Source organism: Protopterus annectens, chromosome 16.part0 (genome assembly GCF_019279795.1).
Source record: "Protopterus annectens isolate FY-2018-M chromosome 16.part0, PAN1.0, whole genome shotgun sequence".
Classification (NCBI taxonomy): domain Eukaryota; kingdom Metazoa; phylum Chordata; order Ceratodontiformes; family Protopteridae; genus Protopterus; species Protopterus annectens.
In genome coordinates this window covers 496,947,342-496,959,687 of record NC_056750.1, presented here as the reverse complement: position 1 = coordinate 496,959,687, position 12,346 = coordinate 496,947,342, and the positions used below count along the sequence as shown (strand labels likewise).

Sequence of the window (12,346 nt, the reverse complement as noted above, 5' to 3'; positions counted from 1 at the left end):
CCTGCCGGTGGACATTCTCTCCACTAAAACCAACACAGACAGATTTAGGCACCTGCAATACCTGTGGATGCAGAGACGACCCTTTTATCATCTTTGACTGTGTGTGGGCCCCTCAAAAGCTTCTGCTGGTTGGGGAAAAATTGGGTGAAAAATAATTATTCATTTTCTGATTATACTCTAACCAAAACAGGGTTGTGACATGATTCTGTTAGGCTAAAGCTGATAATCAGTGAATGAACACAAGCAAGTTAAGTGCTAGAGATAGCCCAGATTGACTATCTCAAGAATTCTGGACAAAGCCAAAAACAATAGCTGAATAAAGGTTTAAAAACTCAGGAAGACATTTAAAATATTACACTAATTGACTTTAAAAGTTAATAGAATAACACATATTGCATCAACATGCATTTTTGGGCAATAAGAAGTAGGAAACTTTGATGTCTGTTTATTGACTGTAAGGTGCCCGGAGAAAGGATATATTCCTGGAAATGGCCATCTTAGACTTAGTATGTGTGAGTCTTCTTTCTTGGTCATTCGGTCTCCATATTTCAGGAATCACTCTAAAGGGTATCAGCATTTCATATGGTTATCCTGTCTGTAATCCTGAAGGATTTACCAGCAAATCCAGCTTTTTACAAGAGGCAGAGATAGAGTGCAAAATTATGAGGTAAACTCATGGACAGTCTGTAAAATCAGGAACAGTATATGCATTACTCCTCAATGATGTAAATAAAAGTGGCATACCCATTTCACAACTGCTAACCAACAGTCACTGATCTGGTGTGGCAGTATGAGTTTTACACACTGTGCTGCTATTTGATGAAATGAGTGCAAAACTAGTATTAATATGGCCTGTGTGTGTGTGTGTGTGTGTGTGTGTGTGTGTGTGTGTGTGTGTGTGTGTGTGTGTGTGTGTGTGTGTGCGTGTGTGTGTGTAAAGTGCAAGAGTAGCATGCTGGCTATAATATATTTCACTTTCTAACTTACACATTTATCAGCACTGCTATTATGTGTGTTGGGGGGGTGGTTGCAGTGTATTTAAAAGTAATAAGACTGTTATATTTTCCTGCACTTACCATCACAAACCTAGACCTTAAACATGATAGGTGGCTATGTTTGATGGTTTGGCAGGAAGAGGATGTGTGAAAGCAACTGCTCATTAACATTATGGCACAGTGAGTAGCCCTGCCACGTCACAGTTCTTTGCCCTGATTGAGTTCTTGGTTGCGTAGAATCTGCAACCCTTCCCTTGCCTGAGTGAGTGCCTATCCATGTGTCCTGGTTAAACCTAGCACCTCAAAGACATGCAGCAGCTGAAATGGATCTCTTCCCTTTTCCTTGAAGGTGAATGTGCAGTGCATGTGTAAAATATCACTGATTTTTATTGTGCAAACACACAATGCCAAGACATGCTTTACTCTTAGTAGGTTCATAGATAAATACTAGGCTATCAGTCTCTAGACTATTACAAGCCTAGCCAATAACCAGAGATCAGAATCAAACCCTGTACTTTGTATGTGTTATTTTAGACTATGTTCACATTTCTTGAGCTAAAAGGCTGAGAGATATGAATGGAATTTCTCAGTGGGGTCCCCAACTTGACATCTGCTGGCAGCCCACAAAACACTAACCCCAGCCCTGATGCCCGGAAACAGTTTTACTACAGTGCAACACACTTTATTGTGGCAGAGTTTTGACATTTACTAGCCTCTTGGTTGAGCAGTCTCTGTTTATCACGTCACAGTCATCCTTATATCATCCAGTCATGCCCTTTCCTTTCTTGCTCTTCATCTCAGAACATCAATGTTCCTCCTCTCTCTCTTTCAAAATGTTCTAACTCCGTTGTAAGCCACACTGGTTTTCCTCCTATTCAGTCTACACATTCCAGACCTGGCACTGTAACACAGTACCTATGCTGTCTTGATGTGCTCCTTGTCTTTTGCATTCTGCCAGTCTCATCAGCATAATGTTGTCAGTACAGATAAATATCCCTACATGGACACACAACTTTTAGAACGTCAACAGTACCTGCATTCTAGCAGAAGATGTTTCCCTAAAAGATATACCATAGCACAGTATATATACCATAGCACAGTATATATACCATAGCACAGTATATATACCATAGCACAGTATATCTCAGTATTCTATTTACATCCTAAATGTTTTTATACCTCTGCCTTACCATCAACCCCACTCTAGAATCTTTCTTTCTTGCCAAAATGTTTTTCCTCTTGAAATTCATCAGGTTGCTTTTCTCCACAAAAAGTCCCAGTTACCACAGTCTGAGCTACTTCTCCAGCTTGCATACCCCAAAACATCAGACCATCTTCATCTACTAGTGTGTCCCACGTTTAATGATATTTCTAAACAGTTTCATCTTGATTTGCCCAGTCTCATACATCATGGAAGAATGCACATCAAAATATCCACAAATAGATTTGCAATTTCATGAATCTCAGAAAGACAGTTTTTATATCACAATATTATGAAAGCTAAATCTTGTTAAATAAATCTCTTGCAGCATGCCAAAGTTCATCAGACAAGTACAGCTTTAATTCCTACTACTTTGGACTGGTGTGAGCAATTACCGTCTTAATGAAGTTAGGATTCCATAGCCACTGAGAAGCCTAACTACATGCTTTCCCTGCCTCTGATATTGCTAAAACCATCTCGGGTTTCCACTCCATGAACTACATCAGCCATCTAGGCAGTGATTTTTAAGTAAACAATTATACACGGCTATCTTTAATTGCATCTATTATTATTTTTTCAAGTGGTTTTGACTCGTACAACCATGGAAAACTCATCATTGATGAATATATTTAAATAATTCTCATCTTGCAAGCTTGCTGTTCTTCAAGTGTGGTGTTACAAGAGTAAAGTTTCCTGGAACTGCAAACACATTTATTTTATGGAATATAAAACGTCAATGAATGTAATTTCTCTTAAAGTTTTTGCAGTATGTCTGACTCGTCAGTCCATTATTGAGTACAATGATGTTAAATGATGCCTAGGTGGAATAAATAACAATGGAACAAACATTCCTAAGATATAAAGAAATAATCCATCATTTCCTGTACTTGTGTATACCAAAAATGTCTTAGTAGTTTCCTCACTGGACGGCATTTTTCCTAAGCTTTTTTAAATCTCAACAAGACTCCCCCCATATCTGTCTTGATTCAATTTGAGAAGTGTGAATGTGTGATCTGACCAAAGGGGCCATCATCCAGGCAGCCATGGAAGTCTTTTGTCCCCTTACTGGCATCAATGCAATGACAGTGTTTCTATTGGAGGCCACCAACCATACCCTGATAGCTAACATGAGCATCTACACCGCAGCAGGTTGTCCTATAACTTCCTTGTGCATGCATGTCTTCCATCCATACACTTTTGAAGGCTACAGTCTCTGGCTTGGGATCTGCAAGTCCAGGTCCCTGGTCCTGGCTATTTCAATCCTGACCACCCCTCTACTTGTATGGCAGTAATTAGCAGATCAGAAACCACCTTTGCCTCAGCCAAGATAGGTGCATTGGTGGTAGCTACTCCATCCTATCCTCCCCAGGGTGATTCCACCAGCAACTGTGCTGCAGTTTTAGCTCAATCAAAATTATTCAGCAGTGCCACAAATCTAAGCCCACTGGACTATAACTGTGCAAGAAGAAATATTAGAGCTACCAGTAAACTAAAAAATGGACCAGCAACAGTCCCTTTTCAAGAATAAACCAAGACAGCAGCTAGAGCACTAATTCAAATGCTTCTCATAGGAACAGAATGATGTACTATTTACAAGAAACCTCCATTATTTATATACAGAATTAACAGTCATTTAATTTAACTTCCTGCTGTAAATATTATACGACAAAATCTTTGTGATTTTCCAGCTTCAAGTCAACCTCTCTTTGCATGTATCTAAAGAATCAGTGTGGTTTTAGCACCATATGCTTTAAATGTGTGGTATTATTTGACAATACATGATGCTAAAAGGGGTAACCATCAATAGCTGCACGGTATAGATAACATATTTTGACATTCAAAGTTTTCAATATAACATGAAACCGGGACAAAGAATTATCTTAATAGAATATTTTGTTTTAATGACTTACTCTCATGTAGGAAATTCCCCTTCATAGGTTTTTCATTCAGTATATCATCAGGCTACAGAAGTTCTGTACAGCCCTAGGATTACAAAATAATTCATCAGTAGTTATTTAAGGTTAATGTAAAACAAAATGCACAATTAATGAATTACAAACTTGCATTAACAGTCAGGATTCAAAAGAGGGATAGTGCAATATCTCTACTTGAGTATGGTGTTGAGTAATATTCTATAACTTTTTGCCAAATTTTCTGACTGCAGTAACATATGTGGTAAGCAAGTGATACATTCCTGCATACATTATTTTTTAACTTGGGTGCATAGCTAATCACTAAGCTAGTTGCTCTTGTGGACCACTTTAACCCTAGTCAGTTTTCTTAGTGCGAATCAAGCCCCATACTTCTCACCTGTGACGGTGAGGTAAACACCTTAACCATTACGCCAGTCCTCAACACCAAAGTCTCTCTTAACTGAATTCAAACCCTGCACCAGCTGTCTTTTTTTAACGCTCACTACAGTTATACTTCATGCCACAAAGAAAGTCCTAATTATAAAGTTTTGTGTAATATTTAATTTTAAGGTTTTAATTGAGTGAAGACTTATTGCATCCAAGATATTGAATGGCAAATTTTTATTTTTGGATATAAGATGTTAACTTAAATAACTCCAGGTCACACAATTAAAGGAAGGGGGTGGAATTCCATTTACTACACCTCACTATTTTTATAATTACTGGATGAGAGTTTACAATGGATAACTCATGTTTCTCAACAATTTACTTAGTTGCATAGCTCCCCATGAATCGCTCTTTTTGAAGTTATCCTTCCAGCTGAAACACAGGGATATATAACAAAGTTAGCAGATAAATTTAACAGAGTGCTGTAGTCAGTAGATAATAGGATATCATAGCTCAGGTTACAGAGCATCACCCTAATATCTCTGTCCCCTCACACTCAGCATTCATTTTTGACATCTCCTATTTTAGCTTGAATAATGCTACCAATCACTAACTTAATTAATAAAAAATTGATGATTTTGTGTTTACAGTTACTAAGACAGTCTGTGACACAATATCCCATACAAATATAATAATTAAGAACTTAATTATAAATAAAGACATTTTTATCACTACATGCAGTTTAGGATATGGAACATGTAGCCAGACTTTTTCTCAATTACAATAATCCCTTTCTGCTTAAATAGCAGTTTCTTGCTTCTTATACTGTATTTTGTTAGTATGCTAATAGGTGAGTTTCTAAAACTTATTATGCTATTTGTATTGAAAAAAACTGTTATGGAAAAATAAAAATACACATTGAATCACTTTTTTATGTTCATAAGACCAGAGAGATGCAAGATACATCCAAGTATTTATCATAAGTACACCACTCCTCTGCAGATTATATTGAGTTGTATTACATCTTGACTGGCATCAGAAAACAGCCTAAACAGATCGTCTGATCCAAGGATCAGGTAAAGCATGATTTGGGATAATACATTGGATAATGCATTTTGCTCATCATTTACGACTCAACTGATAGTTTCGCATCCTTCAAAACAAGAACTTACAAACATAAAGTAAGCCTAAATAAATAATCTTTAAGTGATACTTTAATACAAATATGAGTAAACTTCATGCTACAAGGCTCAAGCCTGCAACAGCTGGGAGAACATGGGCCTCCCTCATTTTTACATTCAGAACATATATATATATATATATATATATATATATATATATATATATATACTTTTTTTTTCAAATATGATAAACTCCTTTTAGAATACTAAAAACCTTTTAATACTTAATACTGCCAATAAGTTTACATTATTTGGTAGATTTCAGCTAAAGCTTTATGTAAGCTGTTTATTTGCATCTTGTCATTGGTTATAGATAAACATATATATCAGCATTCCCATCTTAAAATAATTCTATACCTTAATGTACAACAAAATATTGACTAGTGCGCATCATGATTTTTTACAAATGCAGAAAATATCAAAAACTAGCACTTTCCATAATTCAGATGCAAATTCACCTTTAAAATTACATTCCATAAAATACTTGAAAACATAACATTGAATAAACCTCATGAAAAATATATGAAAGATTTTATCATTCAAATAAAAATATAAAAAAAGATTTTTTTAATAAAGAATGCCTTTTATCCAGGTACTCTAAACAGTAAAAACTAAGGAAAAGAGTGACAACTTTTCCTAAGAAACACAGACAAGCTGATTTCAGAAAAGCATTCTATGTTGGTTTTGTTGATTTTCTGCTCCTTTTTCTGATACCTCATTCCCAGAAACAGCAAAACCAACCTTGAATGCTTTTCTGAAATCAGTTTGTCTGTGTTTCATTTGCAAAGCTTTCACTCTTCTTCCTTTTTAGTTTTTTTTTTTACTTTTTAGAACGCCTGAATAAAAAACATTCCTTACAAAAAAAATTTTTTATATTTTTATTTTTTACCTTTTATTCTTTAAATAAAATATTGTCCCTCTGTCATTATCGGAATACTTTATATTGAAATTGGCTTAGAAAGACAGAACCACAGAGGGACATAGCCACAAATCCAATTTCAATAAAAAGTATTCTAAAAACATGCATAAAGGTATTGCACTAGCAAAATGAGTTCCATCATACCATGTATTCTACCCTAAACCTGCAAAATCATTCAAGTCTACCAACTAATACTGTTCTGTACAGAACACTTCAGCAGCCCTAAAAGTTAGACTCATGAATGAGTATACCTTTTCCTCGGGTAAAAAATATGCTAAGCAGTGACCCCCATTGTTTTCTGTCCATATGCATTTTAACCACTCACTCCCAAAACGTGTCAGCATGTACACGCATGCTTGCACACAATAATCAGGCACTCACATGCACATATGCACCCTCAGACACTCGCATGCACACATACCTTGAATTTTCCAGAAGTGCCTTATTTTACCACTGCTGCCTTTCGTATCTGCTCATGTAACAGCCATCAGTAAGATAAAATCCTTTTAAAATAGCGTTGCCTATTCAGTATTTCACTAGCTTAAAAGGAAAGAGCTATTATGTATCCCCATAATAGCTCTTATCTAAAGTGGGTCAGCAACCTTTGGTAAACTCTAGCATGGAGCTCCTAATATTACTGAGTAAATGGCATTTAAATAGCAACAATTACCTTTGGATTGTGTTGTGTCGGTTTGCACTTGGTGCAGTCATCCCATTCTCCCTGAATTTTTTATAACTTGAAAAATTACCAAGTTGCAGCATTTTAATTGCAATGTTTGTCTTTTCAGCTTTTCCCGGTTAGGGGTCACCACAGCGGAACTCCGGTCCGCTAATGATTGGCAGTCGATTTTTATGTTGCCGAGTTGCCAGCCCGATGCCCAACCTTCAGCGAAGGCACACCCATTCACGCATGTCTTTCGGAGGCCACTCGACTGTGGGGAGGACATGCAGACTCCACACAGAAGACACTCCAGCCGAGAATCGAACAGGAGAACTTTTTGCTGTGAGGCAACAACGCTACCGCTGTAACACCGCGGCTTATATAATTTTAATTACAATACATTCGTTAATTTGGCACAAGAGTGTTGTTCTACAGAATGCTTTGCAGTGAAATCAGCATTGCTAGGAACAAAAGTAATATCAGATTTTGTGTGTGTGTAGGAAATGATGTAGGGAGTTGTGTGTGTGTGTGTGTGTGTGTGTGTGTGTGTGTGTGTGTGTGTGTGTGTGTGTGTGTGTGTGTGTGTGTGTGTGTGTGTGTGTGTGTGTATGTCTGTATACGTTTGGTGAATACTGCGTCACAATGATAGGAAGAGCCGACATCGAAGGATCAAAAAGCGACATCACTATGAATGCTTGGCTGCCACAAGCCAGTTATCCCTGTGGTAACTTTTCTGGCACCTCCTGCTTAAAACCCAAAAAGCCAGAAGGATCGTGAGGCCCCGCTTTCCCGGTTTGTATTCATACTGAAAATCAAGATCAAGCGAGCTTTTGCCCATCTGCTCCACGGGAGGTTTCTGTCCTCCCTGAGCTCACCTTAGGACACCTGCTTATGCTTTGAAAGGTGAACCGCCCTAGTCAAACCCCCCAACAGACACTGCCCCAAGAGTGGGTTGCATCCCCCCACCTCACCAGGTAAGTGAAAAAATGATAAGAAACGTCTACGTTATTCTGAGTGTATCTGGTGTGTGTGTGTGTGTGTGTGTGTGTGTGTGTGTGTGTGTGTGTGTGTGTGTGTGTGTGTGTGTGTGTGTGTGTGTGTGTGTGTGTATTGTCTCACTAATGACAGAGGGACTAAAATATTGTCCCTCTGTCATTATTGGAATATTCTTTATTGAAACTGGCTTAGAGAGACAGAACCACAGAGGAACAGAGCCACAAAGCCAATTTCAATAAAAAGCATTCTAAGAAAAACAGATAAGAAACGTTAATTAAATAAACTGATACAATTCATAAAATACTATCAAAAATTCTAATGCACAAACATCTTTATAATCTTGCTTAAGAAACATCATACATTTATCAAATTTAAACTACCTTTATCATCAGGCAAGCAAACGGCCAGTCAATTAAAATCTTCAGAAGATAATATGGTCATAACAGTCTCTCTCTAGATTTCTACTCCAGTTTCAGACCTGCCATCCATATTTCTTATAATCCTCCTCCCCTGTGGTCACCCATCAAACACAATGAAATATCATGGTTATTGCACACTTATTTACTTCTTACAATGCATAAAGGAAAGTTAACTCAATTTTATACCACTGAGTTATTAATAATTGTCTGTATGTATATTCTAGAATTATAGGATCTTAACAAATACAAAGCAACTGAGTCTTCTGATGATTTATTCTGTACCAGTATCCACATTCAGATTATAACCCATCTGTCAAGGAGGGCTAGGTCAGTAAAGCCTGGGGTTAACTTGTAAATGTCCCATCCAAACATCCCCTTTGAAGGAGGATAGTGTAGTGCTCTTAATTTGCAGAGGGAAGTCTATTCAGAGGTGCGGAAGGTGCAGTGTGTGATGAACCTCTCCCCATCATGTTTTATTTATCTGCTGGGGAATATTTAAATACCTGGTTCTGGTGTTAGCAAGGCCAAATGACTTGTGGAGCTATGATAAATTTTGGACCACTAGATCCATAATTGCCCCAGCAGTCTATAAAATACTAACTAAAGGGAAATGCATTCAGTTTTTTCTGGAAGTTTAGGTTTTTAGGCCAGAGAACTTCATAGGTTCATAAGTAGGTAACAGGGCTATCTGCTTGAAGGCATTTACAAGCCTAGCCAGAAAGTGTTGGCTTTTGTCACCCCCTTAGATTATTTCCCTGTGCCTCTGTCCAGCAGAGCCATAGAAGTGATCCCTGGGGTAAACTTTCTGTTTCCCATCCACTCGTCAAGGTTTCTCTTGAAGAGGGTAAGCAAGGAGCTCTGCCTAATGAAGATTGCAATCTTGTTTCAGAGCATGGGAAGTCTCTGGGACAGTAATCTATCCTATTTATTGTTGTGGTGAGGTTTAGATCCCTGGAGTGTGTGGCTGGAGGGGATATGGTTTTCTTTAGGTGGAACATGCCCATCAATTCAGGGTTGGACATGGCCTTGTATGTCAAGCAGAGATAACCTCTGAGTAGGTGGTATGCAATCGAGTACAGCTGGAATTTCTTCAGTCGAGCTACAAAGGGCATCTGTGCAAGGCCAGTGATCCTATTGGTGAAGTACTTCTGTGGTCTTTCCAGTTTTTGCAGGTGTCTTGTAAGGTACATCCCAAATGGGGCATTGTACTCTATGATGGGTCTGATGAGTGATGCATAGAGGGGCCCAATTACCTCTTTCCATCTGGATGCAAGCCCTTTTGTGATTAGCTGGGCCACATAGAAGGATTTTCTAACCACTATGGCAATTTGACTATCAAAGGAGAGGTTACTATCTATCTGGGTCCCCAGACCCCTTATTATGTCTTCTGTATTTAGGGGGCTACCACCTATGTGGTAGTTTGTGGGTACTTTGTTTTTCCAAAGGGGATGACTATGCACTTTTTGGTATTTAGCTTGAGGCCATGGTTTTGACACCAGGTATCTGTCTCAGTGAGACCCTTTTGGAGGATGTCTGTGTCAGCTGGAGAGTCAGTTATAGCCCCGTTTGCAGTCGTCTGCAAACTTGGTCAGCCATAGTCCTCCTGTGCTTGCCTGTACCTCTGAGAAGTATATGCCGAACAGGAGGGGTCCTAGGACTGAACCCTGGGGAATGCTACTTGTAACCGGTTTAGAGTCAGACCTAGCTCCCGCAACTCTTACCATGTGGGTTTTTTCCATGAGCCAGCTGGCAACCCATCTTGTGATGTAGGGATTTATGTTCCGGCTAGTGAGCTTGTCTATAATACCTGAGTGGGGAATGGTGTCGAAGGCCTTTGCTAGGTCTAGGTAAGCTGTGTGGACCACCTTTCCCTCGTCTATAGCCTTGGTAACTGTCTCAAAGAAGTCCACCAGGTTTAGGAGGCATGATCTGCCTTTAACAAAGCTGAACTGGGTAGGGTCCAATGTCTCTGTTAATGAGGTCCATGATGATGTGCTCCATAGCTTTGCAGACCAAGCTAGTCAGGCTTATAGGGTGATAGTTCCCAGGGTCCGTTGTGGATCCACCTTTCTGGAGTGGAATAACTGTTGCTGTGTGCCCCTCTGTGGGCACGTAGCTTGTGGAGAGGCTGAGTTTGAACAGTGTATTTAAGTGAGGGGTTAGTTCATCTTTGAGCTTGTGTAGTCCGGTCCCATTGATGCTGTGTTTTTGGCTTTGGAGAGGGCTGTGTTAACCTGAGTTTCTGTGATTTCAGGGGCACTACATTCTTCTGGTATGGTTATGGACCCTTTTGGTGGTGAGAGGGGGTGAAGTTTGCACTGAACCTGTCTGCCAGGATGTTGGCTATATCAGTCAGTTCAGTGTATTTTGTGTCATTCTGCACTAACTCCGAGCAGATCTGAGAATTGCCACTTAGATTCTTGACATAGCTAAAGTATGCCTTGGGGTTATATTTGGAGTCCATGGCAATTTTTCTTTCGAAGCTAGCCTTGGATGATTTTATGAGGGAACGTAGTTTCTTGCGGATACTGATCAGGGATGTCTTCCCTTCTTGGGATTTTACTCTTTTCTGTACTAGTTTCCTCCTTCTATTGTATAGCTTGTTTATGGCAGGAGTTCACCAGACTGGTTTCCTTTTCTTGGAGGAGTGAGTCTTGGTTTTGTTTGGGATAGCACGATCCATGCATTCTTGTAGGTGCCAGAGTGAATTAGTAAAGGATTTTGCAGCTTGGACAGGGTCTTAAGTTTCTCACGGTGGTTTCTTTGACTGGGGGTGGTGGTGGAATGTGGATATCCAGAGTGATTAGTTTATGGTCAGATCTAACCAGTGAGGGGTTGACTATGTTGGTGATGACCAGGTTCAGTATGTTGTCACCTCTGGTGGGGGTATTGACCAGTTGATCCAGGGCATTTGAGTTTATAAATTCTAGAAAATGTTGGGCAAGGGAGTTTGTACTTGAGTACTTCTCCCAGTTAATGTTTGGGTAACTGAAATCACCCAATATCAGGGTGTTTGGTAGGAACTTTATGTTTTCCAGTGTTTCCAAGAATGTGGAGTGGGGGTCCTGGGACATGGTGGGTGATCTGTAGCAAGCTATAATTTGAATAGCAGTTTTGCCCATTGTTAGTTGCACATGGATGATCTCTGAAGCATTGTGAGAGGTGTGGGTATCCTTGATGAATATGGATACTCCCCACCTTTTCCAGGTTTTTACAAATGTGGGTTTTATAGCAGGGAAATGAAAGAGATAGAAATTAGCCCAAAATGGCCAATAAACTACCAATTTTTGGACTGAAACCACTCCTCCAGGGACAGATAGACTGCTCAACGCTCCCTCTTTCACATTGAACAGTGAAACTTCCTTCTATCCAAGTAAGGTATGGGCAAACACAGAAACTTGTAACACAGCCCTGAATTCAGCACTAACCTGAAAACTGGACTATACTAGCTTAGAAAGGCAGGAAAACAAGTATTTTTTTTCTTTTTTTTCAGAAAATAAAGCAGATACAATCAAAAAAACACATTAAATGCACAGAAATGGCTATCACACTTGAGTGTGTAGCCTACTACAGTTAAACAGGTAATTTAAACACAAAAACAACTTTGTTAAAGTGCAGGCAGTAAAATAAGTACAATATGTAGCCGAAACAAGCTTTTTAAATCACAGAAACTC

The 12,346-nt window shown here is 39.0% G+C and overlaps 1 protein-coding gene across 6 annotated transcripts in view; it reads right to left on the bottom strand.

Moving 5' to 3' along the window:
- FAM163B (family with sequence similarity 163 member B) overlaps positions 1-12,346 on the bottom strand; it is a 1,080,770-nt gene that overhangs the window by 168,064 nt on the left and 900,360 nt on the right. For all 6 annotated transcript variants that reach the window (XM_044058444.1, XM_044058443.1, XM_044058441.1 and 3 more), the window contains one exon: positions 4,107-4,179. The gene's annotated coding sequence lies outside the window, so the exon portion shown is untranslated. The remainder of the gene's footprint in view (positions 1-4,106; positions 4,180-12,346) is intronic.